This window comes from Salmo salar, chromosome 22, assembly GCF_965601325.2.
Source record: "Salmo salar chromosome 22, fSalSal1, whole genome shotgun sequence".
Classification (NCBI taxonomy): domain Eukaryota; kingdom Metazoa; phylum Chordata; class Actinopteri; order Salmoniformes; family Salmonidae; genus Salmo; species Salmo salar.
The window spans coordinates 62,179,965-62,201,719 of NC_138312.1; the positions used below are offsets into that span (position 1 = coordinate 62,179,965).

At 48.4% G+C, this 21,755-nt stretch overlaps 1 protein-coding gene across 1 annotated transcript in view; it reads right to left on the minus strand.

Annotated features, from left to right (window-relative positions):
• The window catches only part of pxk (PX domain containing serine/threonine kinase), a 71,644-nt gene that overhangs the window by 5,668 nt on the left and 44,221 nt on the right, over nt 1–21,755 (minus strand). The gene's annotated exons all lie outside the window — the stretch shown is intronic.

Sequence of the window (21,755 nt, forward strand, 5' to 3'; positions counted from 1 at the left end):
CGACCCCCCCCACGCCATTTCCAAACGGACGACCCCCCCCACGCCATTTCCAAACGGACGACCCCCCCACGCCATTTCCAAACGGACGACCCCCCCTCACGCCATTTCCAAACGGACGACCCCCCCCACGCCATTTCCAAACGGAAGACCCCCCCCCACGCCATTTCCAAACGGACGACCCCCCCCTCACGCCATTTCCAAACGGACGACCCCCCCCACGCCATTTCCAAACGGACGACCCCCCCCACGCCATTTCCAAACGGAGGACCCCCCCCACCCCATTTCCAAACGGAGGACCCCCCCACGCAATTTCCAAACGGAGGACCCCCCCCCACGCCATTTCCAAAGGGACGACCCCCCCCCACGCCATTTCCAAAGGGACGACCCCCCCCCACGCCATTTCCAAAGGGACGACCCCCCCCACGCCATTTCCAAACGGACGACCCCCCCCCACGCCATTTCCAAACGGACGACCCCCCCACGCCATTTCCAAACGGACGACCCCCCCACGCCATTTCCAAACGGACGACCCCCCCCCACGCCATTTCCAAACGGAAGACCCCCCCCCACGCCATTTCCAAACGGACGACCCCCCCCTCACGCCATTTCCAAACGGACGACCCCCCCCACGCCATTTCCAAACGGACGACCCCCCCCACGCCATTTCCAAACGGACGACCCCCCCCCCACGCCATTTCCAAACGGACGACCCCCCCCACGCCATTTCCAAACGGACGACCCCCCCATTTCCCCCCATTTCCAAACGGACGACCCCCCCCACGCCATTTCCAAACGGAGGACCCCCCCCACGCCATTTCCAAACGGACGACCCCCCCCACGCCATTTCCAAACGGACGACCCCCCCACGCCATTTCCAAACGGATGACCCCCCCATTTCCAAACGGACGACCCCCCCACGCCATTTCCAAACGGACGACCCCCCCCCCGTCCCCCCATTTCCAAACGGACGACCCCCCCCGTCCCCCCATTTCCAAACGGACGACCCCCCCCCCGTCCCCCCATTTCCAAACGGACGACCCCCCCCACCCCATTTCCAAACGGAGGACCCCCCCCACGCCATTTCCAAACGGAGGACCCCCCCCACGCCATTTCCAAACGGAGGACCCCCCCCACGCCATTTCCAAAGGGACGACCCCCCCCACGCCATTTCCAAAGGGACGACCCCCCCCACGCCATTTCCAAAGGGACGACCCCCCCCACGCCATTTCCAAACGGACGACCCCCCCCACGCCATTTCCAAACGGACGACCCCCCCCACGCCATTTCCAAACGGACGACCCCCCCCCACGCCATTTCCAAACGGACGACCCCCCCCCACGCCATTTCCAAACGGACGACCCCCCCCCACGCCATTTCCAAACGGACGACCCCCCCCACGCCATTTCCAAACGGACGACCCCCCCCCCACGCCATTTCCAAACGGACGACCCCCCCCCACGCCATTTCCAAACGGACGACCCCCCCACGCCATTTCCAAACGGACGACCCCCCCCCACGCCATTTCCAAACGGACGACCCCCCCCCCGCCATTTCCAAACGGACGACCCCCCCCACGCCATTTCCAAACGGACGACCCCCCCCCACGCCATTTCCAAACGGACGACCCCCCCCCACGCCATTTCCAAACGGACGACCCCCCCCATTTCCAAACGGACGACCCCCCCACGCCATTTCCAAACGGACGACCCCCCCCCGTCCCCCCATTTCCAAACGGACGACCCCCCCGTCCCCCCATTTCCAAACGGACGACCCCCCCCGTCCCCCCATTTCCAAACGGACGACCCCCCCCGTCCCCCCATTTCCAAACGGACGACCCCCCCCCGTCCCCCCATTTCCAAACGGAGGACCCCCCCCGCCATTTCCAAACGGAGGACCCCCCCGTCCCCCCATTTCCAAACGGAGGACCCCCCCGTCCCCCCATTTCCAAACGGACGACCCCCCCCCGTCCCCCCATTTCCAAACGGACGACCCCCCCACGTCCCCCCATTTCCAAACGGACGACCCCCCCCCGCCATTTCCAAACGGACGACCCCCCCCACCCCATTTCCAAACGGACGACCCCACCCACGCCATTTCCAAACGGAGGACCCCCCCCACGCCATTTCCAAACGGACGACCCCCCCACGCCATTTCCAAACGGACGACCCCCCCCACGCCATTTCCAAACGGACCGACCCCCCCCCCCCACGCCATTTCCAAAGCGGACGACCCCCCCCACGCCATTTCCAAACGGACGACCCCCCCCCCACGCCATTTCCAAACGGACGACCCCCCCCCCACGCCATTTCCAAACGGACGACCCCCCCCACGCCATTTCCAAACGGACGACCCCCCCCCACGCCATTTCCAAACGGACGACCCCCCATTTCCACCGCCATTTCCAAACGGACGACCCCCCCCACGCCATTTCCAAACGGACGACCCCCCCCCACGCCATTTCCAAACGGACGACCCCCCCACGCCATTTCCAAACGGAGACCCCCCCCCATTTCCAAACGGACGACCCCCCCACGCCATTTCCAAACGGACGACCCCCCCACGCCATTTCCAAACGGACGACCCCCCCCACGCCATTTCCAAACGGACGACCCCCCCCCCACGCCATTTCCAAACGGACGACCCCCCCACGCCATTTCCAAACGGACGACCCCCCCCCCCACCCCATTTCCAAACGGACGACCCCCCCCGTCCCCGCCATTTCCAAACGGACGACCCCCCCCGTCCCCGCCATTTCCAAACGGACGACCCCCCCCCACGCCATTTCCAAACGGACGACCCCCCCCCACGCCATTTCCAAACGGACGACCCCCCCATTTCCCCCCATTTCCAAACGGACGACCCCCCCACGCCATTTCCAGAGGACGACCCCCCCCCACGCCATTTCCAGACGGACGACCCCCCCCACGCCATTTCCAAACGGACGCCCCCCCCACGCAATTTCCAAACGGACGACCCCCCCCCGTCCCCCCATTTCCAAACGGACGACCCCCCCACGTCCCCCCATTTCCAAACGGACGACCCCCCCCCGCCATTTCCAAACGGACGACCCCCCCCACCCCATTTCCAAACGGACGACCCCCCCCACGTCCCCCCATTTCCAAACGGACGACCCCCCCACGCCATTTCCAAACGGACGACCCCCCCCACGCCATTTCCAAACGGACGACCCCCCCACGCCATTTCCAAACGGACGACCCCCCCCACGCCATTTCCAAACGGACGACCCCCCCCACGCCATTTCCAAACGGACGACCCCCCCCACGCCATTTCCAAACGGACGACCCCCCCCACGCCATTTCCAAACGGACGACCCCCCCCACGCCATTTCCAAACGGACGACCCCCCCCCACGCCATTTCCAAACGGACGACCCCCCCCCACGCCATTTCCAAACGGACGACCCCCCCCACGCCATTTCCAAACGGACGACCCCCCCCCACGCCATTTCCAAACGGACGACCCCCCCCCACGCCATTTCCAAACGGACGACCCCCCCCCACGCCATTTCCAAACGGACGACCCCCCCACGCCATTTCCAAACGGACGACCCCCCCCACGCCATTTCCAAACGGACGACCCCCCCCCACGCCATTTCCAAACGGACGACCCCCCCCCCACGCCATTTCCAAACGGACGACCCCCCCCACGCCATTTCCAAACGGACGACCCCCCCCACGCCATTTCCAAACGGACGACCCCCCCCCACGCCATTTCCAAACGGACGACCCCCCCCCACGCCATTTCCAAACGGACGACCCCCCCCCACGCCATTTCCAAACGGACGACCCCCCCCCACGCCATTTCCAAACGGACGACCCCCCCCCACGCCATTTCCAAACGGACGACCCCCCCCACGCCATTTCCAAACGGACGACCCCCCCCCCACGCCATTTCCAAACGGACGACCCCCCCCACGCCATTTCCAAACGGACGACCCCCCCCACGCCATTTCCAAACGGACGACCCCCCCCCCCCCATTTCCAAACGGACGACCCCCCCACGCCATTTCCAAACGGACGACCCCCCCCCACGCCATTTCCAAACGGACGACCCCCCCACGCAATTTCCAAACGGACGACCCCCCCATTTCCAAACGGACGACCCCCCCACGCCATTTCCAAACGGACGACCCCCCCACGCAATTTCCAAACGGAGACCCCCCCCCCCATTTCCAAACGACGACCCCCCCACGCCATTTCCAAACGGACGACCCCCCCACGCCATTTCCAAACGGACGACCCCCCCACGCCATTTCCAAACGGACGACCCCCCCACGCCATTTCCAAACGGACGACCCCCCCACGCCATTTCCAAACGGACGACCCCCCCCCACGCCATTTCCAAACGGACGACCCCCCCCCACGCCATTTCCAAACGGACGACCCCCCCCACGCCATTTCCAAACGGACGACCCCCCCCACGCCATTTCCAAAGGGACGACCCCCCCCACGCCATTTCCAAAGGGACGACCCCCCCCCCCCCCCCAAGCCATTTCCAAAGGGACGACCCCCCCCACGCCATTTCCAAAGGGACGACCCCCCCCCACGCCATTTCCAAAGGGACGACCCCCCCCCCCCCCCCCACGCCATTTCCAAAGGGACGACCCCCCCCCCCCCCCACGCCATTTCCAAAGGGACGACCCCCCCCCCACGCCATTTCCAAAGGGACGACCCCCCCCCACGCCATTTCCAAAGGGACGACCCCCCCCCACGCCATTTCCAAAGGGACGACCCCCCCCAACGCCATTTCCAAAGGGACGACCCCCCCCAACGCCATTTCCAAAGGGACGACCCCCCCCCCCCAACGCCATTTCCAAACGGACGCCCCTCCCCCCACTATTATAAAAAACTGATATAATCGCGTTGGATTTGTAATTTACTCTGTTAAGGATTGTCATCTAGAATAGGTTCTATAGTATAAAGCTCTAAAATATTTCCATAATTAAGATATGTGGATCCTGCAAAACAATGTGTGTTTCTACATTAGTATTAGTTTCATCTCGTTTTCTCTGAGCAGTCATCGTTCCATACTTCTACTATGGAGACAAGCCTAACTTACAGTAGTACAGAGTACTGTATTGTAGTGTACTTGCTGCGATTCAGGGTCGACTACAGCTTTAAAAAACCATATAGGAATCATTATTGAATTACTTTACCCCACACATGTTCAAAATGGTGCATGCTCTACTTGGCAGACAGACAGCAAAGGGAGGAAAAGAGAGAGGCAGATTAATTACTGTTATTGGTCATCAGTACCTTAAGGAGTACAATCAACACACTACTGTTAAATCAAAAACTACAATGTTCATTATTTACAGTATGGTGTGATTACTGATTATCTGGAGTGGAAAATGAAAAAGTATGAAAACAAGAAGGAAAATAAATAAATAAATGAAGTATGACCAGAATAACTACTCAGACGGTCCATCTACAATAGTAAATCACATGATACGAGGACAACATCATTAAAAATAAAATCGTAACCATCTAAAAAATGTAATAGCCTTACTAGTCTAATATACAGTATGGTTGTTGAACAAAAACCATATTATTACACCAATATGCATGCATACAAATACAATCTTCCTTATAGAAATCACAGGCAATAACATGATCATACTCTTGGATACAACTCAAGACATCATGAAATCATTTTTCAAAAAAAAAAAAAAAAAAAAGTCTCAAAACTGCCTCTCTCAACCTCTGTACCAGTGCTCAGTCTAACCGAATACTACGGATGATCTATTCTCTATTACCAATTTAATGTCTCTGTTTTACCGCCAGGGGGAGCCCCAGCATACGGGAAAACCCTGCTAAGACATGGTTACAGAAACACAACACAGACCTCACAAGCACATCACTGAGGAGGAACTATTACTCCCATCAGTATCATAATGGGCAGGGTGCTGACGGATTTAACAGAGTTATAGTCTGGATGAACCTGAGGGTCTGGTATCTACCATAGAGTTATAGTCTGAACCTGAGGGTCTGGTATCTACCATAGAGTTATAGTCTGAACCTGAGGGTCTGGTATCTACCATAGAGTTATAGTCTGAACCTGAGGGTCTGGTATCTACCATAGAGTTATAGTCTGAACCTGAGGGTCTGGTATCTACCATAGAGTTATAGTCTGGATGAACCTGAGGGTCTGGTATCTACCATAGAGTTATAGTCTGGATGAACCTGAGGGTCTGGTATCTACCATAGAGTTATAGTCTGAACCTGAGGGTCTGGTATCTACCATAGAGTTATAGTCTGAACCTGAGGGTCTGGTATCTACCATAGAGTTATAGTCTGAACCTGAGGGTCTGGTATCTACCATAGAGTTATAGTCTGGATGAACCTGAGGGTCTGGTATCTACCATAGAGTTATAGTCTGGATGAACCTGAGGGTCTGGTATCTACCATAGAGTTATAGTCTGGATGAACCTGAGGGTCTGGTATCTACCATAGAGTTATAGTCTGAACCTGAGGGTCTGGTATCTACCATAGAGTTATAGTCTGGATGAACCTGAGGGTCTGGTATCTACCATAGAGTTATAGTCTGAACCTGAGGGTCTGGTATCTACCATAGAGTTATAGTCTGAACCTGAGGGTCTGGTATCTACCATAGAGTTATAGTCTGAACCTGAGGGTCTGGTATCTACCATAGAGTTATAGTCTGAACCTGAGGGTCTGGTATCTACCATAGAGTTATAGTCTGAACCTGAGGGTCTGGTATCTACCATAGAGTTATAGTCTGAACCTGAGGGTCTGGTATCTACCATAGAGTTATAGTCTGAACCTGAGGGTCTGGTATCTACCATAGAGTTATAGTCTGAACCTGAGGGTCTGGTATCTACCATAGAGTTATAGTCTGAACCTGAGGGTCTGGTATCTACCATAGAGTTATAGTCTGAACCTGAGGGTCTGGTATCTACCATAGAGTTATAGTCTGATGAACCTGAGGGTCTGGTATCTACCATAGAGTTATAGTCTGGAACCTGAGGGTCTGGTATCTACCATAGAGTTATAGTCTGAACCTGAGGGTCTGGTATCTACCATAGAGTTATAGTCTGAACCTGAGGGTCTGGTATCTACCATAGAGTTATAGTCTGATGAACCTGAGGGTCTGGTATCTACCATAGAGTTATAGTCTGAACCTGAGGGTCTGGTATCTACCATAGAGTTATAGTCTGGATGAACCTGAGGGTCTGGTATCTACCATAGAGTTATAGTCTGGATGAACCTGAGGGTCTGGTATCTACCATAGAGTTATAGTCTGAACCTGAGGGTCTGGTATCTACCATAGAGTTATAGTCTGAACCTGAGGGTCTGGTATCTACCATAGAGTTATAGTCTGAACCTGAGGGTCTGGTATCTACCATAGAGTTATAGTCTGAACCTGAGGGTCTGGTATCTACCATAGAGTTATAGTCTGAACCTGAGGGTCTGGTATCTACCATAGAGTTATAGTCTGAACCTGAGGGTCTGGTATCTACCATAGAGTTATAGTCTGAACCTGAGGGTCTGGTATCTACCATAGAGTTATAGTCTGAACCTGAGGGTCTGGTATCTACCATAGAGTTATAGTCTGAACCTGAGGGTCTGGTATCTACCATAGAGTTATAGTCTGGATGAACCTGAGGGTCTGGTATCTACCATAGAGTTATAGTCTGGATGAACCTGAGGGTCTGGTATCTACCATAGAGTTATAGTCTGGATGAACCTGAGGGTCTGGTATCTACCATAGAGTTATAGTCTGGATGAACCTGAGGGTCTGGTATCTACCATAGAGTTATAGTCTGGATGAACCTGAGGGTCTGGTATCTACCATAGAGTTATAGTCTGGATGAACCTGAGGGTCTGGTATCTACCATAGAGTTATAGTCTGGATGAACCTGAGGGTCTGGTATCTACCATAGAGTTATAGTCTGGATGAACCTGAGGGTCTGGTATCTACCATAGAGTTATAGTCTGGATGAACCTGAGGGTCTGGTATCTACCATAGAGTTATAGTCTGGATGAACCTGAGGGTCTGGTATCTACCATAGAGTTATAGTCTGGATGAACCTGAGGGTCTGGTATCTACCATAGAGTTATAGTCTGAACCTGAGGGTCTGGTATCTACCATAGAGTTATAGTCTGAACCTGAGGGTCTGGTATCTACCATAGAGTTATAGTCTGAACCTGAGGGTCTGGTATCTACCATAGAGTTATAGTCTGAACCTGAGGGTCTGGTATCTACCATAGAGTTATAGTCTGAACCTGAGGGTCTGGTATCTACCATAGAGTTATAGTCTGAACCTGAGGGTCTGGTATCTACCATAGAGTTATAGTCTGAACCTGAGGGTCTGGTATCTACCATAGAGTTATAGTCTGGATGAACCTGAGGGTCTGGTATCTACCATAGAGTTATAGTCTGGATGAACCTGAGGGTCTGGTATCTACCATAGAGTTATAGTCTGGATGAACCTGAGGGTCTGGTATCTACCATAGAGTTATAGTCTGAACCTGAGGGTCTGGTATCTACCATAGAGTTATAGTCTGAACCTGAGGGTCTGGTATCTACCATAGAGTTATAGTCTGAACCTGAGGGTCTGGTATCTACCATAGAGTTATAGTCTGAGAACCTGAGGGTCTGGTATCTACCATAGAGTTATAGTCTGAACCTGAGGGTCTGGTATCTACCATAGAGTTATAGTCTGATGAACCTGAGGGTCTGGTATCTACCATAGAGTTATAGTCTGGATGAACCTGAGGGTCTGGTATCTACCATAGAGTTATAGTCTGAACCTGAGGGTCTGGTATCTACCATAGAGTTATAGTCTGAACCTGAGGGTCTGGTATCTACCATAGAGTTATAGTCTGAACCTGAGGGTCTGGTATCTACCATAGAGTTATAGTCTGAACCTGAGGGTCTGGTATCTACCATAGAGTTATAGTCTGAACCTGAGGGTCTGGTATCTACCATAGAGTTATAGTCTGGATGAACCTGAGGGTCTGGTATCTACCATAGAGTTATAGTCTGGAACCTGAGGGTCTGGTATCTACCATAGAGTTATAGTCTGGATGAACCTGAGGGTCTGGTATCTACCATAGAGTTATAGTCTGAACCTGAGGGTCTGGTATCTACCATAGAGTTATAGTCTGAACCTGAGGGTCTGGTATCTACCATAGAGTTATAGTCTGGATGAACCTGAGGGTCTGGTATCTACCATAGAGTTATAGTCTGAACCTGAGGGTCTGGTATCTACCATAGAGTTATAGTCTGGATGAACCTGAGGGTCTGGTATCTACCATAGAGTTATAGTCTGGATGAACCTGAGGGTCTGGTATCTACCATAGAGTTATAGTCTGGAACCTGAGGGTCTGGTATCTACCATAGAGTTATAGTCTGGATGAACCTGAGGGTCTGGTATCTACCATAGAGTTATAGTCTGGAACCTGAGGGTCTGGTATCTACCATAGAGTTATAGTCTGAACCTGAGGGTCTGGTATCTACCATAGAGTTATAGTCTGAACCTGAGGGTCTGGTATCTACCATAGAGTTATAGTCTGAACCTGAGGGTCTGGTATCTACCATAGAGTTATAGTCTGAACCTGAGGGTCTGGTATCTACCATAGAGTTATAGTCTGGATGAACCTGAGGGTCTGGTATCTACCATAGAGTTATAGTCTGAACCTGAGGGTCTGGTATCTACCATAGAGTTATAGTCTGAACCTGAGGGTCTGGTATCTACCATAGAGTTATAGTCTGAACCTGAGGGTCTGGTATCTACCATAGAGTTATAGTCTGAACCTGAGGGTCTGGTATCTACCATAGAGTTATAGTCTGATGAACCTGAGGGTCTGGTATCTACCATAGAGTTATAGTCTGAACCTGAGGGTCTGGTATCTACCATAGAGTTATAGTCTGAACCTGAGGGTCTGGTATCTACCATAGAGTTATAGTCTGAACCTGAGGGTCTGGTATCTACCATAGAGTTATAGTCTGAACCTGAGGGTCTGGTATCTACCATAGAGTTATAGTCTGGAACCTGAGGGTCTGGTATCTACCATAGAGTTATAGTCTGGATGAACCTGAGGGTCTGGTATCTACCATAGAGTTATAGTCTGGATGAACCTGAGGGTCTGGTATCTACCATAGAGTTATAGTCTGATGAACCTGAGGGTCTGGTATCTACCATAGAGTTATAGTCTGGATGAACCTGAGGGTCTGGTATCTACCATAGAGTTATAGTCTGATGAACCTGAGGGTCTGGTATCTACCATAGAGTTATAGTCTGAACCTGAGGGTCTGGTATCTACCATAGAGTTATAGTCTGGATGAACCTGAGGGTCTGGTATCTACCATAGAGTTATAGTCTGAGAACCTGAGGGTCTGGTATCTACCATAGAGTTATAGTCTGAACCTGAGGGTCTGGTATCTACCATAGAGTTATAGTCTGAACCTGAGGGTCTGGTATCTACCATAGAGTTATAGTCTGAACCTGAGGGTCTGGTATCTACCATAGAGTTATAGTCTGAACCTGAGGGTCTGGTATCTACCATAGAGTTATAGTCTGGATGAACCTGAGGGTCTGGTATCTACCATAGAGTTATAGTCTGAACCTGAGGGTCTGGTATCTACCATAGAGTTATAGTCTGAACCTGAGGGTCTGGTATCTACCATAGAGTTATAGTCTGATGAACCTGAGGGTCTGGTATCTACCATAGAGTTATAGTCTGAACCTGAGGGTCTGGTATCTACCATAGAGTTATAGTCTGGAACCTGAGGGTCTGGTATCTACCATAGAGTTATAGTCGATGAACCTGAGGGTCTGGTATCTACCATAGAGTTATAGTCTGGATGAACCTGAGGGTCTGGTATCTACCATAGAGTTATAGTCTGGATGAACCTGAGGGTCTGGTATCTACCATAGAGTTATAGTCTGATGAACCTGAGGGTCTGGTATCTACCATAGAGTTATAGTCTGGATGAACCTGAGGGTCTGGTATCTACCATAGAGTTATAGTCTGAACCTGAGGGTCTGGTATCTACCATAGAGTTATAGTCTGAACCTGAGGGTCTGGTATCTACCATAGAGTTATAGTCTGAACCTGAGGGTCTGGTATCTACCATAGAGTTATAGTCTGAACCTGAGGGTCTGGTATCTACCATAGAGTTATAGTCTGAACCTGAGGGTCTGGTATCTACCATAGAGTTATAGTCTGATGAACCTGAGGGTCTGGTATCTACCATAGAGTTATAGTCTGAACCTGAGGGTCTGGTATCTACCATAGAGTTATAGTCTGAACCTGAGGGTCTGGTATCTACCATAGAGTTATAGTCTGGATGAACCTGAGGGTCTGGTATCTACCATAGAGTTATAGTCTGATGAACCTGAGGGTCTGGTATCTACCATAGAGTTATAGTCTGAACCTGAGGGTCTGGTATCTACCATAGAGTTATAGTCTGGATGAACCTGAGGGTCTGGTATCTACCATAGAGTTATAGTCTGATGAACCTGAGGGTCTGGTATCTACCATAGAGTTATAGTCTGGATGAACCTGAGGGTCTGGTATCTACCATAGAGTTATAGTCTGAACCTGAGGGTCTGGTATCTACCATAGAGTTATAGTCTGAACCTGAGGGTCTGGTATCTACCATAGAGTTATAGTCTGAACCTGAGGGTCTGGTATCTACCATAGAGTTATAGTCTGAACCTGAGGGTCTGGTATCTACCATAGAGTTATAGTCTGGATGAACCTGAGGGTCTGGTATCTACCATAGAGTTATAGTCTGAACCTGAGGGTCTGGTATCTACCATAGAGTTATAGTCTGAACCTGAGGGTCTGGTATCTACCATAGAGTTATAGTCTGAACCTGAGGGTCTGGTATCTACCATAGAGTTATAGTCTGAACCTGAGGGTCTGGTATCTACCATAGAGTTATAGTCTGAACCTGAGGGTCTGGTATCTACCATAGAGTTATAGTCTGAACCTGAGGGTCTGGTATCTACCATAGAGTTATAGTCTGAACCTGAGGGTCTGGTATCTACCATAGAGTTATAGTCTGAACCTGAGGGTCTGGTATCTACCATAGAGTTATAGTCTGGATGAACCTGAGGGTCTGGTATCTACCATAGAGTTATAGTCTGGATGAACCTGAGGGTCTGGTATCTACCATAGAGTTATAGTCTGAACCTGAGGGTCTGGTATCTACCATAGAGTTATAGTCGGTGAACCTGAGGGTCTGGTATCTACCATAGAGTTATAGTCTGAACCTGAGGGTCTGGTATCTACCATAGAGTTATAGTCTGGATGAACCTGAGGGTCTGGTATCTACCATAGAGTTATAGTCTGGATGAACCTGAGGGTCTGGTATCTACCATAGAGTTATAGTCTGGATGAACCTGAGGGTCTGGTATCTACCATAGAGTTATAGTCTGAACCTGAGGGTCTGGTATCTACCATAGAGTTATAGTCTGATGAACCTGAGGGTCTGGTATCTACCATAGAGTTATAGTCTGAACCTGAGGGTCTGGTATCTACCATAGAGTTATAGTCTGGATGAACCTGAGGGTCTGGTATCTACCATAGAGTTATAGTCTGAACCTGAGGGTCTGGTATCTACCATAGAGTTATAGTCTGAACCTGAGGGTCTGGTATCTACCATAGAGTTATAGTCTGAACCTGAGGGTCTGGTATCTACCATAGAGTTATAGTCTGAACCTGAGGGTCTGGTATCTACCATAGAGTTATAGTCTGAACCTGAGGGTCTGGTATCTACCATAGAGTTATAGTCTGCTGAACCTGAGGGTCTGGTATCTACCATAGAGTTATAGTCTGCTGAACCTGAGGGTCTGGTATCTACCATAGAGTTATAGTCTGGATGAACCTGAGGGTCTGGTATCTACCATAGAGTTATAGTCTGAACCTGAGGGTCTGGTATCTACCATAGAGTTATAGTCTGAACCTGAGGGTCTGGTATCTACCATAGAGTTATAGTCTGAACCTGAGGGTCTGGTATCTACCATAGAGTTATAGTCTGGATGAACCTGAGGGTCTGGTATCTACCATAGAGTTATAGTCTGGATGAACCTGAGGGTCTGGTATCTACCATAGAGTTATAGTCTGGATGAACCTGAGGGTCTGGTATCTACCATAGAGTTATAGTCTGAACCTGAGGGTCTGGTATCTACCATAGAGTTATAGTCTGAACCTGAGGGTCTGGTATCTACCATAGAGTTATAGTCTGAACCTGAGGGTCTGGTATCTACCATAGAGTTATAGTCTGAACCTGAGGGTCTGGTATCTACCATAGAGTTATAGTCTGGATGAACCTGAGGGTCTGGTATCTACCATAGAGTTATAGTCTGAACCTGAGGGTCTGGTATCTACCATAGAGTTATAGTCTGAACCTGAGGGTCTGGTATCTACCATAGAGTTATAGTCTGAACCTGAGGGTCTGGTATCTACCATAGAGTTATAGTCTGAACCTGAGGGTCTGGTATCTACCATAGAGTTATAGTCTGAACCTGAGGGTCTGGTATCTACCATAGAGTTATAGTCTGAACCTGAGGGTCTGGTATCTACCATAGAGTTATAGTCTGAACCTGAGGGTCTGGTATCTACCATAGAGTTATAGTCTGAACCTGAGGGTCTGGTATCTACCATAGAGTTATAGTCTGATGACCTGAGGGTCTGGTATCTACCATAGAGTTATAGTCTGGATGAACCTGAGGGTCTGGTATCTACCAGAGAGTTATAGTCTGGATGAACCTGAGGGTCTGGTATCTACCATAGAGTTATAGTCTGGATGAACCTGAGGGTCTGGTATCTACCATAGAGTTATAGTCTGAACCTGAGGGTCTGGTATCTACCATAGAGTTATAGTCTGAACCTGAGGGTCTGGTATCTACCATAGAGTTATAGTCTGGATGAACCTGAGGGTCTGGTATCTACCATAGAGTTATAGTCTGGATGAACCTGAGGGTCTGGTATCTACCATAGAGTTATAGTCTGATGACCTGAGGGTCTGGTATCTACCATAGAGTTATAGTCTGAACCTGAGGGTCTGGTATCTACCATAGAGTTATAGTCTGGATGAACCTGAGGGTCTGGTATCTACCATAGAGTTATAGTCTGGATGAACCTGAGGGTCTGGTATCTACCATAGAGTTATAGTCTGAACCTGAGGGTCTGGTATCTACCATAGAGTTATAGTCTGGATGAACCTGAGGGTCTGGTATCTACCATAGAGTTATAGTCTGAACCTGAGGGTCTGGTATCTACCATAGAGTTATAGTCTGAACCTGAGGGTCTGGTATCTACCATAGAGTTATAGTCTGGAACCTGAGGGTCTGGTATCTACCATAGAGTTATAGTCTGAACCTGAGGGTCTGGTATCTACCATAGAGTTATAGTCTGAACCTGAGGGTCTGGTATCTACCATAGAGTTATAGTCTGCTGAACCTGAGGGTCTGGTATCTACCATAGAGTTATAGTCTGGCTGAACCTGAGGGTCTGGTATCTACCATAGAGTTATAGTCTGATGAACCTGAGGGTCTGGTATCTACCATAGAGTTATAGTCTGAACCTGAGGGTCTGGTATCTACCATAGAGTTATAGTCTGAACCTGAGGGTCTGGTATCTACCATAGAGTTATAGTCTGAACCTGAGGGTCTGGTATCTACCATAGAGTTATAGTCTGGATGAACCTGAGGGTCTGGTATCTACCATAGAGTTATAGTCTGATGAACCTGAGGGTCTGGTATCTACCATAGAGTTATAGTCTGGATGAACCTGAGGGTCTGGTATCTACCATAGAGTTATAGTCTGAACCTGAGGGTCTGGTATCTACCATAGAGTTATAGTCTGGATGAACCTGAGGGTCTGGTATCTACCATAGAGTTATAGTCTGATGAACCTGAGGGTCTGGTATCTACCATAGAGTTATAGTCTGGATGAACCTGAGGGTCTGGTATCTACCATAGAGTTATAGTCTGAACCTGAGGGTCTGGTATCTACCATAGAGTTATAGTCTGAACCTGAGGGTCTGGTATCTACCATAGAGTTATAGTCTGAACCTGAGGGTCTGGTATCTACCATAGAGTTATAGTCTGAACCTGAGGGTCTGGTATCTACCATAGAGTTATAGTCTGGATGAACCTGAGGGTCTGGTATCTACCAGAGAGTTATAGTCTGAACCTGAGGGTCTGGTATCTACCAGAGAGTTATAGTCTGAACCTGAGGGTCTGGTATCTACCATAGAGTTATAGTCTGAACCTGAGGGTCTGGTATCTACCATAGAGTTATAGTCTGAACCTGAGGGTCTGGTATCTACCATAGAGTTATAGTCTGAACCTGAGGGTCTGGTATCTACCATAGAGTTATAGTCTGAACCTGAGGGTCTGGTATCTACCATAGAGTTATAGTCTGAACCTGAGGGTCTGGTATCTACCATAGAGTTATAGTCTGAACCTGAGGGTCTGGTATCTACCATAGAGTTATAGTCTGGATGAACCTGAGGGTCTGGTATCTACCATAGAGTTATAGTCTGGATGAACCTGAGGGTCTGGTATCTACCAGAGAGTTATAGTCTGGATGAACCTGAGGGTCTGGTATCTACCATAGAGTTATAGTCTGGATGAACCTGAGGGTCTGGTATCTACCATAGAGTTATAGTCTGAACCTGAGGGTCTGGTATCTACCATAGAGTTATAGTCTGAACCTGAGGGTCTGGTATCTACCATAGAGTTATAGTCTGGATGAACCTGAGGGTCTGGTATCTACCATAGAGTTATAGTCTGGATGAACCTGAGGGTCTGGTATCTACCATAGAGTTATAGTCTGGATGAACCTGAGGGTCTGGTATCTACCATAGAGTTATAGTCTGAACCTGAGGGTCTGGTATCTACCATAGAGTTATAGTCTGGATGAACCTGAGGGTCTGGTATCTACCATAGAGTTATAGTCTGGATGAACCTGAGGGTCTGGTATCTACCATAGAGTTATAGTCTGGATGAACCTGAGGGTCTGGTATCTACCATAGAGTTATAGTCTGAACCTGAGGGTCTGGTATCTACCATAGAGTTATAGTCTGAACCTGAGGGTCTGGTATCTACCATAGAGTTATAGTCTGAACCTGAGGGTCTGGTATCTACCATAGAGTTATAGTCTGATGAACCTGAGGGTCTGGTATCTACCATAGAGTTATAGTCTGGATGAACCTGAGGGTCTGGTATCTACCATAGAGTTATAGTCTGAACCTGAGGGTCTGGTATCTACCATAGAGTTATAGTCTGGATGAACCTGAGGGTCTGGTATCTACCATAGAGTTATAGTCTGGATGAACCTGAGGGTCTGGTATCTACCATAGAGTTATAGTCTGGATGAACCTGAGGGTCTGGTATCTACCATAGAGTTATAGTCTGGACCTGAGGGTCTGGTATCTACCATAGAGTTATAGTCTGGACCTGAGGGTCTGGTATCTACCATAGAGTTATAGTCTGAACCTGAGGGTCTGGTATCTACCATAGAGTTATAGTCTGAACCTGAGGGTCTGGTATCTACCATAGAGTTATAGTCTGAACCTGAGGGTCTGGTATCTACCATAGAGTTATAGTCTGAACCTGAGGGTCTGGTATCTACCATAGAGTTATAGTCTGAACCTGAGGGTCTGGTATCTACCATAGAGTTATAGTCTGAACCTGAGGGTCTGGTATCTACCATAGAGTTATAGTCTGAACCTGAGGGTCTGGTATCTACCATAGAGTTATAGTCTGGATGAACCTGAGGGTCTGGTATCTACCATAGAGTTATAGTCTGGATGAACCTGAGGGTCTGGTATCTACCATAGAGTTATAGTCTGGATGAACCTGAGGGTCTGGTATCTACCATAGAGTTATAGTCTGGATGAACCTGAGGGTCTGGTATCTACCATAGAGTTATAGTCTGGATGAACCTGAGGGTCTGGTATCTACCATAGAGTTATAGTCTGGATGAACCTGAGGGTCTGGTATCTACCATAGAGTTATAGTCTGGATGAACCTGAGGGTCTGGTATCTACCATAGAGTTATAGTCTGAACCTGAGGGTCTGGTATCTACCATAGAGTTATAGTCTGAACCTGAGGGTCTGGTATCTACCATAGAGTTATAGTCTGAACCTGAGGGTCTGGTATCTACCATAGAGTTATAGTCTGAACCTGAGGGTCTGGTATCTACCATAGAGTTATAGTCTGAACCTGAGGGTCTGGTATCTACCATAGAGTTATAGTCTGAACCTGAGGGTCTGGTATCTACCATAGAGTTATAGTCTGAACCTGAGGGTCTGGTATCTACCATAGAGTTATAGTCTGAACCTGAGGGTCTGGTATCTACCATAGAGTTATAGTCTGAACCTGAGGGTCTGGTATCTACCATAGAGTTATAGTCTGAACCTGAGGGTCTGGTATCTACCATAGAGTTATAGTCTGAACCTGAGGGTCTGGTATCTACCATAGAGTTATAGTCTGAACCTGAGGGTCTGGTATCTACCATAGAGTTATAGTCTGAACCTGAGGGTCTGGTATCTACCATAGAGTTATAGTCTGAACCTGAGGGTCTGGTATCTACCATAGAGTTATAGTCTGGATGAACCTGAGGGTCTGGTATCTACCATAGAGTTATAGTCTGGATGAACCTGAGGGTCTGGTATCTACCATAGAGTTATAGTCTGGATGAACCTGAGGGTCTGGTATCTACCATAGAGTTATAGTCTGAACCTGAGGGTCTGGTATCTACCATAGAGTTATAGTCTGAACCTGAGGGTCTGGTATCTACCATAGAGTTATAGTCTGAACCTGAGGGTCTGGTATCTACCATAGAGTTATAGTCTGGATGAACCTGAGGGTCTGGTATCTACCATAGAGTTATAGTCTGAACCTGAGGGTCTGGTATCTACCATAGAGTTATAGTCTGAACCTGAGGGTCTGGTATCTACCATAGAGTTATAGTCTGAACCTGAGGGTCTGGTATCTACCATAGAGTTATAGTCTGAACCTGAGGGTCTGGTATCTACCATAGAGTTATAGTCTGAACCTGAGGGTCTGGTATCTACCATAGAGTTATAGTCTGAACCTGAGGGTCTGGTATCTACCATAGAGTTATAGTCTGAACCTGAGGGTCTGGTATCTACCATAGAGTTATAGTCTGAACCTGAGGGTCTGGTATCTACCATAGAGTTATAGTCTGAACCTGAGGGTCTGGTATCTACCATAGAGTTATAGTCTGGAGACCTGAGGGTCTGGTATCTACCATAGAGTTATAGTCTGGATGAACCTGAGGGTCTGGTATCTACCATAGAGTTATAGTCTGGATGACCTGAGGGTCTGGTATCTACCATAGAGTTATAGTCTGGATGAACCTGAGGGTCTGGTATCTACCATAGAGTTATAGTCTGGATGAACCTGAGGGTCTGGTATCTACCATAGAGTTATAGTCTGGATGAACCTGAGGGTCTGGTATCTACCATAGAGTTATAGTCTGGATGAACCTGAGGGTCTGGTATCTACCATAGAGTTATAGTCTGGATGAACCTGAGGGTCTGGTATCTACCATAGAGTTATAGTCTGAACCTGAGGGTCTGGTATCTACCATAGAGTTATAGTCTGAACCTGAGGGTCTGGTATCTACCATAGAGTTATAGTCTGAACCTGAGGGTCTGGTATCTACCATAGAGTTATAGTCTGAACCTGAGGGTCTGGTATCTACCATAGAGTTATAGTCTGAACCTGAGGGTCTGGTATCTACCATAGAGTTATAGTCTGAACCTGAGGGTCTGGTATCTACCATAGAGTTATAGTCTGGATGAACCTGAGGGTCTGGTATCTACCATAGAGTTATAGTCTGGATGAACCTGAGGGTCTGGTATCTACCATAGAGTTATAGTCTGGATGAACCTGAGGGTCTGGTATCTACCATAGAGTTATAGTCTGGATGAACCTGAGGGTCTGGTATCTACCATAGAGTTATAGTCTGGATGAACCTGAGGGTCTGGTATCTACCATAGAGTTATAGTCTGAACCTGAGGGTCTGGTATCTACCATAGAGTTATAGTCTGATGACCTGAGGGTCTGGTATCTACCATAGAGTTATAGTCTGAACCTGAGGGTCTGGTATCTACCATAGAGTTATAGTCTGAACCTGAGGGTCTGGTATCTACCATAGAGTTATAGTCTGGATGAACCTGAGGGTCTGGTATCTACCATAGAGTTATAGTCTGGATGAACCTGAGGGTCTGGTATCTACCATAGAGTTATAGTCTGAACCTGAGGGTCTGGTATCTACCATAGAGTTATAGTCTGAACCTGAGGGTCTGGTATCTACCATAGAGTTATAGTCTGAACCTGAGGGTCTGGTATCTACCATAGAGTTATAGTCTGAACCTGAGGGTCTGGTATCTACCATAGAGTTATAGTCTGGATGAACCTGAGGGTCTGGTATCTACCATAGAGTTATAGTCTGGATGAACCTGAGGGTCTGGTATCTACCATAGAGTTATAGTCTGAACCTGAGGGTCTGGTATCTACCATAGAGTTATAGTCTGGATGACCTGAGGGTCTGGTATCTACCATAGAGTTATAGTCTGATGAACCTGAGGGTCTGGTATCTACCATAGAGTTATAGTCTGAACCTGAGGGTCTGGTATCTACCATAGAGTTATAGTCTGAACCTGAGGGTCTGGTATCTACCATAGAGTTATAGTCTGGACCTGAGGGTCTGGTATCTACCATAGAGTTATAGTCTGGATGAACCTGAGGGTCTGGTATCTACCATAGAGTTATAGTCTGAACCTGAGGGTCTGGTATCTACCATAGAGTTATAGTCTGGATGAACCTGAGGGTCTGGTATCTACCATAGAGTTATAGTCTGGATGAACCTGAGGGTCTGGTATCTACCATAGAGTTATAGTCTGAACCTGAGGGTCTGGTATCTACCATAGAGTTATAGTCTGGATGAACCTGAGGGTCTGGTATCTACCATAGAGTTATAGTCTGGATGAACCTGAGGGTCTGGTATCTACCATAGAGTTATAGTCTGAACCTGAGGGTCTGGTATCTACCATAGAGTTATAGTCTGGACCTGAGGGTCTGGTATCTACCATAGAGTTATAGTCTGGATGAACCTGAGGGTCTGGTATCTACCATAGAGTTATAGTCTGAACCTGAGGGTCTGGTATCTACCATAGAGTTATAGTCTGGATGAACCTGAGGGTCTGGTATCTACCATAGAGTTATAGTCTGGATGAACCTGAGGGTCTGGTATCTACCATAGAGTTATAGTCTGGATGAACCTGAGGGTCTGGTATCTACCATAGAGTTATAGTCTGAACCTGAGGGTCTGGTATCTACCATAGAGTTATAGTCTGAACCTGAGGGTCTGGTATCTACCATAGAGTTATAGTCTGAACCTGAGGGTCTGGTATCTACCATAGAGTTATAGTCTGAACCTGAGGGTCTGGTATCTACCATAGAGTTATAGTCTGAACCTGAGGGTCTGGTATCTACCATAGAGTTATAGTCTGAACCTGAGGGTCTGGTATCTACCATAGAGTTATAGTCTGAACCTGAGGGTCTGGTATCTACCATAGAGTTATAGTCTGGATGAACCTGAGGGTCTGGTATCTACCATAGAGTTATAGTCTGGATGAACCTGAGGGTCTGGTATCTACCATAGAGTTATAGTCTGGATGAACCTGAGGGTCTGGTATCTACCATAGAGTTATAGTCTGAACCTGAGGGTCTGGTATCTACCATAGAGTTATAGTCTGGATGAACCTGAGGGTCTGGTATCTACCATAGAGTTATAGTCTGGATGAACCTGAGGGTCTGGTATCTACCATAGAGTTATAGTCTGAACCTGAGGGTCTGGTATCTACCATAGAGTTATAGTCTGAACCTGAGGGTCTGGTATCTACCATAGAGTTATAGTCTGGATGAACCTGAGGGTCTGGTATCTACCATAGAGTTATAGTCTGGATGAACCTGAGGGTCTGGTATCTACCATAGAGTTATAGTCTGGATGAACCTGAGGGTCTGGTATCTACCATAGAGTTATAGTCTGGATGAACCTGAGGGTCTGGTATCTACCATAGAGTTATAGTCTGGATGAACCTGAGGGTCTGGTATCTACCATAGAGTTATAGTCTGGATGAACCTGAGGGTCTGGTATCTACCATAGAGTTATAGTCTGGATGAACCTGAGGGTCTGGTATCTACCATAGAGTTATAGTCTGGATGAACCTGAGGGTCTGGTATCTACCATAGAGTTATAGTCTGAACCTGAGGGTCTGGTATCTACCATAGAGTTATAGTCTGAACCTGAGGGTCTGGTATCTACCATAGAGTTATAGTCTGGATGAACCTGAGGGTCTGGTATCTACCATAGAGTTATAGTCTGAACCTGAGGGTCTGGTATCTACCATAGAGTTATAGTCTGAACCTGAGGGTCTGGTATCTACCATAGAGTTATAGTCTGAACCTGAGGGTCTGGTATCTACCATAGAGTTATAGTCTGAACCTGAGGGTCTGGTATCTACCATAGAGTTATAGTCTGGATGAACCTGAGGGTCTGGTATCTACCATAGAGTTATAGTCTGGATGAACCTGAGGGTCTGGTATCTACCATAGAGTTATAGTCTGAACCTGAGGGTCTGGTATCTACCATAGAGTTATAGTCTGGATGAACCTGAGGGTCTGGTATCTACCATAGAGTTATAGTCTGAACCTG